General features: G+C 40.4%; 1 long non-coding RNA gene across 1 annotated transcript in view; it reads right to left on the bottom strand.

The window, feature by feature from the left end:
• Positions 1 to 3,710: 3,710 nt before the first annotated feature.
• Positions 3,711 to 12,113, bottom strand: part of LOC119469470 — a 14,327-nt gene continuing 5,924 nt past the window's right edge. Inside the window, exon 3 of the long non-coding RNA XR_005198294.1 lies at positions 3,711 to 4,150. This is a non-coding gene — a long non-coding RNA (uncharacterized LOC119469470). The remainder of the gene's footprint in view (positions 4,151 to 12,113) is intronic.

The following is a 12,113-nucleotide window of genomic DNA, read 5'->3' as shown; positions in this document are numbered from 1 at the left end:
TCTGCCTTTTCCTTATAACAGCAGTCCCCAACCCTTTGGGAATCAGGGACCAGTTTCATGGAAAGCAATTTTGCTGTGGACTAGAGTTGGGGTGATGATTTCAGGATGATTCAAGCACATCACATTTATTGTGCACTTTATTTCTATTATTATTACAATGTAATATATAATGAAATAATTATATAACTTGCTATCATGTAGACTCATTGGGGCCCTAAGCTTGTTTCCCTGCAACTAGATGATCCCATCTGGGGGTGATGGGAGACAGGGGCAGCTCATCAGGCATTAGATTCTTCTGAGGAACATGCGACCTAGATCCCTTGCATGCACAGTTCACAATAGGGTTTGCGCTCCTATGAGAACCTAATACCATGCCGATCTGACAGGAGGCAGAGCTCAGATGGTAAAGTGAGCAATGGGTTGTGGCTGTAATATAGATGAAGCTTCACTCACTTGCGCACCACTCACCTCCTGCTGTGTGGCCCAGTTCCTAATAGGCCATGGACCAGTAACTGTCTGTGGCTCAGGGGTTGGGGGTCCCTGTTTTATAAGGATTCTTGTGATTACATTGGTCTCACCCAGATAATTAGGACTAACTTCATCATTCTTAATCACATTTGCAAAGCCCACATATTCACTAGGCCTTGGAGATTTACAGGTCGTTCCCTTTGGCATGCAAGCCCACATATTCACAGGTTCTGGGGATTAGAATGTGGACGTCTTTGTGGGAGAGAGATTTTTGAGACTACTGCAGTTTATGCCAAATGCATCCCATAATAAGCACATATTAAGGCTCATGGAGTCTGTTCATTGGAGAGAACTTGGAACTTTTTTGTTTTATTTTGAGGTTACTCCCATAAACTTGGTTCTTTATTTCTTTATAGCCTAGTGCAATTGGAAATAGTCAATTATTTGGTGTTTCAGGATAACACAAAAAAATAATAAGAAGAAATAGTCAATTGTAGTGTGCCTGGGAAAGGCTGGAAAATTAGAGACTTCACTTCTGCCCACATCCCATTGTCCATTCCTTGGTCACATGCCTTCCCCCTCCCCAATTCAAAGGATAATAGAAAATATCAGCTGATGCTCAAAAAAAAAAAAATAAACTCCCCGAAACCAGTATCTGTCAATCTGTCACATTCTCTGTCTGTTGTAACAATCTAGTTATAAAGGAAAGCAGAGGAGGGACTAAGAGGGTAGAAGAAACTAACAGGGGATAGAGAAGCAACTAAGACGAGCTTTCACTTTATAGTTTGCTAAAGACCCATGAGGGAGAAAGCAAGGGCCTTTAGATGACCTTCAGTGCATCTGGCATCAATGACTTAGTCTGATTTGGTTTGCAGAACCTTGGGCACTGGGCAGACTGCTTCCTGAAAGAGCTCAGAACTGCTATACAATGTCCCAGGCTAGATTAGGAGACCAGTGAGTAGACCCGTGTTCAATGCAAATAGAACCATTCTTCAGTGCACTGAAAATAATGTAATATCCAGGAGATATCAAACTTATCTTTCCCAAACAATGAAAAGGAATATCCAGCAATATGTTTCAAATAAAGGAAAATATTTTCCCTTTTTGCTTTCCATAGCTAATTAAAAGCAGAAAGACACTAGAGGACTGAAAATTGACCTCAAAGCACAGGCTGAGTCCAGTGATTGAAGTGATTGAGATGAGTTTTCTATTGTACTTCTTTCCTTATCACAAAACCTCCGTATTACTTCTAGAGGCAATAACTTTCTTTCCATTCTTCTGTAATTTGTCTTAGCATTTTGAGTATCAGGTCGACTTTTCTCTGGGTTTGGGGAATTGGGAAACAAAGTATGAATGCGAAGTTGGCTCCAACTTACTTGGAGTGTCTTGGTAAAGTAAAACAGTCGGAGAGGAAGGGAACAAACTGGGAAATTGGAGAGAGAGGGAACAAACTAGGAGTCTAAGGAAAATAAAAACATCAGGCAAGGTTATGAATTTTAAGCCTTGTATAAGCTTTGCAGCGTATCAGAACTTAGAGATCATCATCTTCCATACTTTTAAAATAACCCTGATAATATATACTGGCCCACAAGTCCAGTACTAGGAGAAATTAAGGTACCTGACTGAAGTTGGTCTAAAAAACATTGTTCACCTAAGAGTCATCTAATATCCTAGCTTCTGTGTTTTAAAACTTTTTCATTTGGCTTTCATGGGACTTTGAGATTAGAAGAGTCTGGACCTGTCACAACCCAAGAATAAATCAGTCTGGAATGAAACACTTGCTCACACAAATAAAAACGTTTTCGGCTGGGCGTGGTGGCTCACACCTGTAATCCCAGCACTGTGGGAGGCCGAGGCTGGCGGATTCCCTGAGCTCAAAAAAGTAGCCGGGCCTGGCCTGGCAGCGTGCACAGCTACTCGGAAAGCTGAGGCAAGAGAATTGCTTGATCCCAGGAGGCAGAGGTTGCAGTGAGCCAAGATTGTGCCACTGTGCTCCACTCCAGCTTGGGTGACAGAGCAAGACTCCGTCTCAAAAACAAAAAACAAACAAAAAAAACATTTTCCAGCCCTAAAACTTCAGCTTCCAGTTTGAAATGTATAGAGGTTATGCATTTCGATTAGAATGACCCCATACTGCCAAAGTAAGTTGACTAGATGAGATTAATATTTGTAAACCTCCTGGTGAGCCACTCCCTAGAATCAAAAAATTGCTTTTCTGCAAAATGGATTGTGAAGTACAAATGATATATTAGATATGAAAGTATAAAGTAGTCTAAACTACTATACAAATACACACTATAAATATTTTCAATAGATTTGTTCATACACCACAGAGGTATCCTTGCTGTTGTCTCAAGGTGGGCAGGTCTATGCAAATCTACCCTCAGAGTCCAAGGACGGTGAGACACCAAAGAGGCTGACAAATCCAGTTTCTCAGGAAGAATCACTGAATAGGGTCTTAGGCAGTGGCAAGACAAGATAGTAGATTCCCCATGTCATCACCCCCAGACTTGGGGCTTATATGCCACAGGGAAAAGGCATATGTGCTTCAGAGGGGATGCACAAAACAATTGCTTAAGGGTAGGATTTATGATAAGTATATTCTCTTATACAAAGAACAATAAACTAGAAATCATAAAAATTCCCGGAACTGGAGTTAATCAGAAATCAACATGACAGACTAGCATTCAAAATGAGGTTGGTGTAGCCTCCACCCTCCACTCCCATAATCTGGCAGTGACAATTTTACATACCCTCCTCTTCCATGGTGGTCCCTGAGGCTTTAGGGAGGATGCTTTACATTGTATAGTTTTAGCAGCAGTGAGTTGGCATTGGAAAACGGATTGGGCCCAGTGGGATTCCGAATGAGGCAGGCTCACAAGCTCTGTTGAATCATTTCTTAGTCTTCAGAATACTATGGCTTTGGTTTTCTCAGAAGGAGTAAAATGGTGAGAGATATATTACATTAATAATTTGAATAGTAGAAATATAATGCTCACAACGATTATAATCAAAAGATAATTTGTATGCCAGAACAAGAGTAACAGAAAAGAACCTGGCGCATTAAGGATCCAACTAAAAGCATCATCAAGAAAATTAAAACCCAATACTTCTTTAGAGCCTTCTTGTAGCCAGAGAACAATTCAGGATTTAAAAACTCAAAAACAATGGTTAGGCTAGAATCTAATAATTAATGGGTCTACTATAGTTTTCTTCATATATATATATATATATATATATATATATATATATATCTTTAGTTTTCCCATTTCTCCCAAGGATAAATTGTAGGAGTAATTAATTTGGGAAAAAAATTTTAGTCTCACTTTACTTGGCCTGCTTATTTGCATAAAGTGTACAAGAATGGTGATTAGCCAACAGGCTTCCTTTAAGTTGACTTTGCTGGAACTTTAACAAGGAATCCTTGAGACTAGAAAGCCCAGCTAAAGATTCACCATCAGACTGTGCTTGCAATACCTGCATGAACTGGGTGAGTTCCCCTCTTCCTGAGTTCCCCAAATATCTTGAAGTTCCTGGACCTTTAAAAAAATGACATTCTTTACTTACCACAGGTCAGGAACCTTGTAAGGGAAACATATAGACAAGGTACTAGGCCAGTCTTTCCAAGAAGCTTTTTATAGGCTCTGTAAAGTCAACATTATTTCCTCAAAGCAGTCTGGTCCTGTGAAAATATGGCATTCCAGTGAAAGCCTTGGCAAAATAACTGGTGCCTCCAATCATGTCCTGTTATAAATAAATAAATAAATAAATAAATAAAACCTGATTCTTACTAAACATATAAATAATTATATTGCCATAAAATAAGAATACTCATAAATTGTTTCCAATTTTTGGAGAAATCAAGTAGAAAGAAAAATAAATTTTGCTCACAGAAGTATGCTTTACCCAATTTAAGCTAACCTATTAATTCCTCAAAAGAAAAAGATTTTCTTGACTCTTCTTCAATCAGGGTAACAGCCTTGTAAACAGGATGTTGTCTTTTGACATAGGAACTGCCATCCACAAACCAAGCAGCTCTTTGTCAGTCAGGTGAGAGCTATTTATTGGGCACTGTAGAATCCAGCATCTCCTCGCATAGTCTAGAGTCAGTCACAGGGAAGAAGAGGCTCTCTGCTCATATCTTCTCGTTATACTCCCCGTGTAGCATGATCCTACGTAAACCATTTTCATTTTATTATGGAACTCTTTTGAGCACTTGTATTAGTCAGGGTTCTCTTAGAGGGATAGAACGAATAGGAGGGATGTGTGTGTGTATGTGTGTGTCTGTGTGTAAAGGGTCGTGTATTAAGTATTAACTTACAATCACAAGATCCCACAGTAGGCTATCTGCAAGCTGAGGAACAAGGAGAGCCAGTCTTAGTCCCAAAACTGAAGAACTTGGAGTCCCATATTTTATGGCAGGAAGCATCCAGCATGGGAGAAAGATGTAGGCTTTCCTTTTCATGTTTTTCTGCCTGCTTTATATTTGCTGGCAGCCAATTAGATGGTGCTCACCCAATTAAGGGTGGGTCTGCCTTTCCCAGCCCACTGACTCAAATGTTAATCTCCTTTGGCAATACCATCACAGACACACCCAGGATCAATATTTTGTATTCTTCAATCCAATCAAGTTGACAGTATTAACCATTTATAGTACTGCTGTCCTCATCAGAGTATTTCTCTGACATCACCCTAGACAGCATGGGTATTTCAGGTGCCAAGCTCATGTCATGTACTTTAGTCATAGGGTGGCTTCAGTTAATGTTCCCATAGCAAGGAAGTAAATGCCCCTCAAGTGGAAATTCTCCAGTCCAAAGTCCCATTAGTTGTCATAAGGAGGGAGCTCACAGGCTTTTGCCATAAAACCCAAGGAATGATCTATAAAGGGCTATCAAAGAACTTGTCTCTACCATCACTCCAGCATCAATTCTATACTCTGAGGACTCAGGCAGTCTTACTGGTTCCCATTTAGCGTGTTCAAGCAATATTGCTTGAAGGGCACGTTTACATGCCTTCAGTTCTGGAATACTAGATAAGGAAAATATTTCCCAGTCCTATTCCGATAAAACACTTAGATGAAAAAGACATAACTACTTTACATAAAGCCTAAACACTTTAACTTTTATAATCCTATTGGTCTTTACATTCTTAAGTGGTAGTCCCAGAAACTCTTCCTCTCTGCCTCAGACCATTTTACCCTCTGTGGTGAAAAAGGCTGTGGGTTCCCAGCAGAAGGTTCACATTTGTGGCTCAGCTTTCTCATTGTAACTTTGCCTTATGAATTTTTAAATCTCTCTAATCTGGAATAAATACAGAAAACTGACTTGGGGCTCTTTAACAATGAGGGACCAGCAGGGGCTCCCTTTGGCCCTCTCAGCCTTCAATAATACTGTATTAAGATCGTTAACACTATCAGTTTCCATTTTATTCATTTCATGTCTTAATAACCATCTAAAGATTTTCACCCTGCTGAGACCAGTCTCATGACTTTCCCTTTCTATTTTTGTCTTAGTTTCCCCTCATCAATATTTTTTAATTTACCTATTTTTTTTGAGCACACTGATACGAGCTATTTCTTTTTCTTTTCTTTTTTTTTTCTGAGACAGTGTCTCACTAACTATGTTGCCCAGGCTTGTCTTGATCTCCTGGACTCAAGTGATCCTCCTGCCTCAACCTCTCAAAGTGCTGAGATTACAGGCATGAGCCACTGTCCTGCCCTAATTTACCTTACTTTTAAATAACTGTTTAAAAGTTTTTACCTTCCTAGCATGAGTTATTTGATTCTCCCCTCTGCCTTTCCCCATTTAAGATTCAGAGGGGAAGGCTGAGACAGCAAATTTGATAAAGCTTCTTGAACTGTTGTTTGATTCTGTAAGCATTTTTCATGACTTGAGTAATGGGCATATTCAGTGGGAGAGTATCTCTGTTATCATAAAGCCAGTCCCCATGGCTTGCATACAAAGCATATCAGCCACCTCTAACACTGTAGCTCTCACCCATGACTGTCAGCCATTACACATATCAGGGTCAAGTCCTCTCACAGTTCAAAGTAATCTCTGGTACTTGCAAAGCCAAAGAGATCAGTAACACAACACAAAAGGCAGCAGGGTTTAGACATGAGAGGGATGTGTCTGCTTATAACTCTTAGGGTTCCATAAGAAAAGGAAAAAAAAAAAAAAAAAAAAGGAGGTTGCGGTGAGCCGAGATTGCGCCATTGCACTCCAGCCTGGGTAACAAGAGCGAAACTCCATCTCAAAAAAAAAAAAAAAAAAAAAAAAACCAGTTTCTCCCAAAAAAGAGGAGTCTGGCACCTTTTCTGTTTTCCCCAAGTCATCTCAGGGTGTCAGAAATTCCTTTTAAGTCCCTCATGTGGCATTTATGTTACTGGAAAAAGGCTCCAATCCAGACTTCAAGAGAGGGTTCTTGGATCTCACACAAGGAAGAATGTGGGGCAGGTCCATAGAGTACAGTGAAAGCAAATTTATTAAGAAAGTAAAGAAAGAAAGGATGGCTTCTTCATAGGCAGAGCAGCCCCAAAGGCTGCTGGTTGGCTATTTTTATGATTATTTCTTGATTTTATGCTAAACAAGGGGTGAATTATTCATGAATTTTTCAGGAAAGGGGTGGGCAATTTCTGGAACTGAGCGTTAATCCCCTTTTAAAACCATACAGGGTGACTTCCTGATGTTACCATGGCATTTATAAATTGTCATGGTGCTGGTGGGAATATCTTTTAGCATGCTAATACATTATAACTAACATATAGTGATCTGTGAGTACAGCCAGAGGTCACTTTCATTGCCATCTTGGTTTTGGTGGGATTTGGCTGGCTGGTTTACCACCTATTGTTTTATCAGCAAGGTCTTTTCGACCTGTATCTTCTGCTGACCTCCAACTCATCCTGTGACTTGGAATGCCTAACCTCCTGGGAATCCAGCACAGTGGGTCTCAGCCTTATTTCACCCAGCTCCTATTCATAATGGAGTCCCTCTGGTTCGAATGCCTCTGACATTGAGAGTGGCAAGAGAAAGGATAGACAGTCAAGGAAATGGAGAAACAAGAAAAATTCAGTTGACTGAGAAGTTTTATAGAGAGAGGGCAGAGGCCTTAGAATAAAACATATCTATACATACATAGTCCAAACATTATTTTTAACTAAGTTGGCTTTTGACTCTGAGCTCTCAAAAAACATTTTTTTTTTGTAATTGTAACTCCTACTGAAGCCATTTTACTGTGCTTCTGCTGCTGAATGGGCTCCCATCAACAAATGGCTGCTAGAGAAGCAGCCACCTTACTGCAGCAGCAGTTCACCCCCCTTCCTTACCACCATGTGATAGACAGTTCTCAGTTACCAATCACTCTAAACACGCTGGCGTTTTCAGCATGTCCCTGTACTTGTGCACAGACTTCTAAAAGGTGAGCCACACCACCACATACAAATGGCTGCCACCCTGAATTTCCCCCACAAATGCTTCTTTCTTTTTGCCCACTTCTTAGCCTCTCAACTCCTGGCTAACTTGCCACATGTTCTGTGGTGGGCAGGTGATATCATTTGAATTTAGGTCCCCACCCAAATCTCATGTCAAATTATAATCCCCAATGTTGGAAGAGGGGCCTGGTGGGTGGTGATTGGTTCATGGGGTGGACATCTCCCTTGCTGTTCCATTATAGACAGTGAGTTCTCATAAGACCTCATTATTTAAAGGTATGTGGCACCTTCCCCTTCATTCTCTTCCTCCTGCTCTGGCCATGTAAGACCTGCCAGGCTCCCCTTCACCTTCCACCATAATTGTTTCTTGATTCCTTGCCAGAAGCAGAAGCCTGTACAGTCTACAGAACAGTGAGCCAATTAAGCCTCTTTTTTTAAATAAATTACCCAGTTTCAGGTAGTTTGTGTGAGAACAGACTAACACAAAACCTGCCCCTAAAAATTTGAGGAAGTTGAGAGGCCAAATAAAGAGGCTGACAAATCCAGTTTCTTGGAAACATTTGATAGTGGCTTAGCTACAGAAATCATATCAGTATCTCAGACTACGGTAAGATAAGATGGTGGATCTCCATGCCATTACCTCCCAGCCCCGATCCAGGGCTTATGTACCACAGGGAAAGGGCATATGTGTTTCAGAAGGATGCATAGGACAATTGCTTAAGGGCGGGATTTTTGTTTCCTCTTATACAAGCAACAATTGATAAATGAAATCTTTAGAGGCCTTTCCAGAACTAGAGTTAATCAGAAATTAACATGGCAGATTAGCATCCGAGATGGAATTGCTTTAGTTTCTACAGCTATAGATCAGGTATGGCATGGTCTTTGGAATCAGCTCAGATTCAAATCTACTACTTACTGGACATAAAAACCTGAACAAGTTATATAACTTCCCTGAGCCTTAATTTTTTCCTCTTTTATTGGGAATAACAGGAACTTCAAGAACTACTAGGAAGATTCAATAACAAGTGTCTGGCACAGTACACAGCATATGGTAGTGCCTTTAGTAAACGTTCGTTTCATTTACTTGTTGCCTCAACACAAGGGATGATGGATGTCACTGAGGAATGTGTGTGTCCTTGATATAAGATTTTGCATGCAACTGCCAAATATCTGAACCCATAAATAGGAGTCACCATGTGATCCTATCTTTGCCTAGCCCAAGCAGAACATCAGATCATACCACCAAGTAAACAAAAGTTATAGTGACCCAGCAGGGATTTTGCCAACTTTTGCTGGATATGGTGAATCTTATTAAATGGCATGTTTACCTACCTATCTGACAAGTCTTTGTAGCTGAACCTCACAAACTTCTGGAGTCTAAGAAATGAAATTAGAAGTGTCAAGAAAAGAAATGGCCTGTGAGTTTTCTACATGGTGATAATTTGAAATAATGCATTATTTTATAAAAAGAGTTCACTTTTATGAAAAATTGCTAACTAACCTAGAGACTCGGCCTCAAAGGAAGCCAGACCTTGTTTTTGAAAATTGGCACTTAAAAAACATTTTTTTTTTTTGGACAGACATGGTGGCTCATGCCTGTAATACCAGAAATTTGGGAGGCCAATGTGGGCAGAACACTTGAGGCTAGGAGTTCGAGACCAGCCTGGCCAACATGGCGAAACCCTATCTCTACTAAAAATATAAAAATTATCCAGGCGTGGTGGGACACACCTGTAGTCCCAGCTACTCAGGAGGCTGAGACAGGAAATAGTGGAGGTTGCAGTAAGCCAAGATCATGCCACTGCACTCCAGCCTGGGCAACACTGCAAGACTCCATCTCAAAAAAACAATTTTTTTTCCAAAAGCATTGTTGTGCCAACTATGTTCCAAGCATGCTAACTGATTTACATAAGTTATCACAAGTCATCCATACCTGAGGGCTTTATGAGGAGGTATAGGCACTGTCACAGGGACTAGGTCACAAAGCAGGACTGTTCTGTTCTAGAGACCATGCCAGCAATGACTATGTAGCAGAACCTACTCAACACACAAGATGTTAACAAACACTTTTATTGATCAAAAAACCATGAGATAATTCTGATTATACTCTGACTTCAACCTAATAACCTGTGCCTAACTCTTCCCACTCAAACCAGGTAAATTATCAGATAATATAGGAAAGTGTCTCCCAGAATGGGAGATTGCACTGCCGGTTGTTTGAAAATGTTTTTAAGTGGTACATGACATTAAATAACATTGACTAACGTAACCTGATGAGTTCTTCTGCATGCTGCAAAAATAAAGACCACAGCATTGCAGTAAAGAAAGGTTAATTGACACAAGGCCAGCCACACCACACAGGAGACTGTTATTATTCAAATCAATCTCCTTGAAGACTTGTAGGTTTGGGTTTTTTCGAAGGCAATTTAGAGAGAGAGCGAGGGGTGGCTAGCCAGTGGGTGCTTGCTGCTGATTTGTCGGGGGGTGCAATCATAGGGGTGTGGAAAATGGTCTTCCAGCACACTAAATTGCTCCTGGGTGGGGCCACAGTAGCAGTGGGTGGGTCTAGATGGAGCCATCTTTGGTTGGTGGATCCTGGTGGGGCTATAGGTTTCGGACATGCAAAAACCAGAAAAGATACCTCAAAAGGCCAATCTAGAAAAGTGATGTTATCTGCAGGAATAATTGGGAATGTTGCATATCTTGTGACCAGTCTACACCTTAGTGGAATTTAGGCTCCTCTCCTCCCTCTAGCCTGGTGGTCTGTCGTTAGCTTCACAAAGGTGGTTGAGTTTTGGAGAAGGGCTATTACTTAAACTATAACCTAAACATCTTCCAAAGTTAGCTCTGCTTAAGCCCAAGAAAAATTAGGGCAGCTTGAAAGTTAAAGGCAGAAGGTGGGTTGGCTAGATCAGATCTCCTCAACTGCCATGATTTCCTCATGGTGATAATTTTTGCAAAAGCAGTTTCAACATAATGAGAAAGTCACTCTCTTACATTTTTTATATCCCCATCCTTTGAATACCACAAGGAGAACCGCTCATCCTGATGTCAACGTGTCTTCAACACATGGAACACTTTTCAGCCTCTCCAGTTTGATAAATAGAGCACAGATCTTAGGCTATGATGAGAATTATGCAACCAATACCATCTAGTTAGAATTTAATAACTACTTTTGCTGTCTGTATATATTTTTTAATTACCTTCTAGTTAACGCTGAGCTTCCATTTATGAGATTAGATTAAATGCTTCCTTTTAAAATAAATGTATTTCCATTTAAAAAGGAAACTCGCTTTAAAGAATATTAATAATAGAGCAGGTAGTATATAAATTATCAAAGTTCTTAAAATTAGTACACAATGATAAACACAGTAACAGGATACTGGAATGACTAAAATTTGGGAAGTTCTCAATATAAATACATTAGAATAGTCCTTCTAGAAGCCACTAAAAAAGGGGGAATACTACCCTTAAGTAAAAGTCCCAGCCCCAGCAGTACTCAACAGGAGAGGCATTTTATGTACCTGGGGACCCTTGATGATATCTGGAACATACTGGTTGTCACTTTCTGGTGTGGGGAGGCAGGATGGGCATTGGAGTTGGGCTACCTGCATTTAGTGATAGAGGCCAGGGATGATGCTAAATATACTACAGTGCACATTACAACCCCCACAAGAAAGAATTTTCCAGCCCACAATGCCAGTAGTGCCAAGCTGGAGAAACCCTGCTGTCTCCTGACTGTAAGTGCTGGAAGTGATCCAGAGGCTGACACTTGTCTTCTCTCAAGGCCAAGTTCCTATCTGACAAAGTTCATACATCGCATTATAATTGGCAATTCTTGTTGGGCAATTTGCCCTTTGGTTGCAATTCCTACTTGTTTTAGACAAATGATTAGATTGTAAAGTAGCTTCTATTTTCATGTATAATTCAGAGAGTATCCCAGCAGTGATTCACAGTTCCACCCCAGTCCTCACTAGATGTGAGGGCCTTTTGCTAACCTTTTTAAATCATTTCATCTTTAAAAAGTATGGGTGGATTTGATCCAAGGATTCTGAGGGTTTTTGTTTTAACTCTTTAAAACATTTCATTGCAGATTTTCCTACATTTTTTTTCTTTTTTTTTTTTTTGAGATGGAGTTTTCCTCTGTCGCTCATGCTGGAGTGCAGTGGCACGATCTCGGCTCACTGCAACCTCTGACTCCCAGGTTCAAGCAATT

This window comes from Cebus imitator, unplaced genomic scaffold (assembly GCF_001604975.1).
Source record: "Cebus imitator isolate Cc_AM_T3 unplaced genomic scaffold, Cebus_imitator-1.0 Scaffold667, whole genome shotgun sequence".
NCBI lineage: Eukaryota > Metazoa > Chordata > Mammalia > Primates > Cebidae > Cebus > Cebus imitator.
The sequence above is the reverse complement of the archived record's forward strand: the minus strand, read 5'-3'. Positions and strand labels throughout refer to the sequence as shown.